Source organism: Austrofundulus limnaeus, unplaced genomic scaffold (genome assembly GCF_001266775.1).
Source record: "Austrofundulus limnaeus strain Quisiro unplaced genomic scaffold, Austrofundulus_limnaeus-1.0 Scaffold318, whole genome shotgun sequence".
In the NCBI taxonomy this organism is placed as follows: Eukaryota; Metazoa; Chordata; class Actinopteri; order Cyprinodontiformes; family Rivulidae; genus Austrofundulus; species Austrofundulus limnaeus.
In genome coordinates, this window is record NW_013952720.1 from 257816 (window position 1) to 259360 (window position 1545).

The following is a 1545-nucleotide window of genomic DNA, read 5'->3' on the forward strand; positions in this document are numbered from 1 at the left end:
TCTAAATAAAAGCGATTGATAATCAGCTGACTGGTTGAAAATGAAGCAATAAAATAGWTAATTTAATGTATTTACCAATGTTTTAGGTATAAAATGTAAAACAATAAATACAATTACACACAATTAAAAAGCTATAGTAAGAATTTGTGCTGAAAAATATTTTGCTAACAGACAAAACAACACAGTTACATTAATAAAGTGTAATGATGATATTTCCGAGTAAGTGTTGGGGAGGACTCTCAGCTACTACCACACCAAATTTCAGCTACATTTCTGTAGATGACCACGTTTTAGCTGTTTTTATGCTAGCTGTATTACACACACACAAACTTTATTACACACACACACACACACGCACACACCAACATTATTACACACACAAACTTTATTACACACACAAACTTTATGAGTCTATTTTCTCTCCATATCATTAGATTCAGCCACAATCTTGAATCTTCAGGTTTATTTAAAAAAATTAACTGTTTTGTTTTTTATTAGCCGTCCAGTGGTTTGCAGTGGTTTATAAGATATTTTGCTAACAAAATTACATTATCGCCCGCCTTTATAACTAATGGTCAGGGAGTCTTTATTTTGAAAGGATGCCACCGGAAGCCCTGCTGTGTGCGTCGTTCACCCCCCTGGTTTTGCTYAGTGACGTCACTCTGACCGGTAAAATCCTCTGACGGCTCTCCGCGGCTCCATCCGCGCTGAGACTGACGGCATCACGAAGCTTCCCCCTCCCCTCCTCGGCCTKGAGGGCCGCGACCAGCCGCTCTTCTGTCCGGCAGCACCCGGAGCCGGTGCCGCCTCTCCGGGGGATCGGTTTATGGAGCTTACGGCTCGGAGGAACCGGCGGTCCGGCCGGGGGGAGCTGACTCAGATCGTCCCGGCGGTCTGAGGATGCTCCTGGTTCTGACTCCCACCCCCTCTCATATTTAATCATCAATGTCACGACTGAAGAACCGGTTCCGTTTCTGATTCTGCCGTTAGTTTCTCCCCGAGTGATGAACAGAACCGGACCTGCCCAGCACATCTGACCGGGATCGGGTGGTCGGGGCTCGGCGTGGGGAGCGCGCGGACGGAGCTGGCGAGGAAACGTTGTGGATGAGAACCGGTCGCACCGGACTCCGTGTGGAAGGACCCGGACCGGAGGGGAGGAAGAGGAGGAGGAGGGAGCAGCGGCTCCGGAGGAGAACCGAGCCGACATCCTGGGGGGTGAGGGCGGGAATGGGAGGCGGAGAGGCAGCGACGCGGGCAGAGGAGGATGAGAAGATGGGTTTACTTCTTGGACTCTTGTGGCTGTTTACCAGCTTCCTGCAGGGCGTGCACGGGCAGGGCGTGTACGGTAAGGACGTCAGCAGCACGAGCTCGTTTYATCAGCGTCAAATTTACGTTCAGGAGGTTTTAATGGAAGCAGCAGCTGAACAACACAAACACCGTGACCTTGTACTGGTTTAGCCTCTTAATGCTAAGCGACTGAACGCGCATGTGTGGAAATTAGGTGTGTGTGTGTGTGTGTGTGTGTGTGTGTGTGTGTGTGTGTGT

General features: G+C 49.3%; 1 pseudogene; it reads left to right on the forward strand.

The window, feature by feature from the left end:
- The first annotated feature begins 359 nt into the window (after positions 1–359).
- Positions 360–1345, forward strand: LOC106527306 (MAM domain-containing glycosylphosphatidylinositol anchor protein 2 pseudogene; annotated as a pseudogene).
- The last annotated feature ends 200 nt before the right edge of the window (positions 1346–1545 follow it).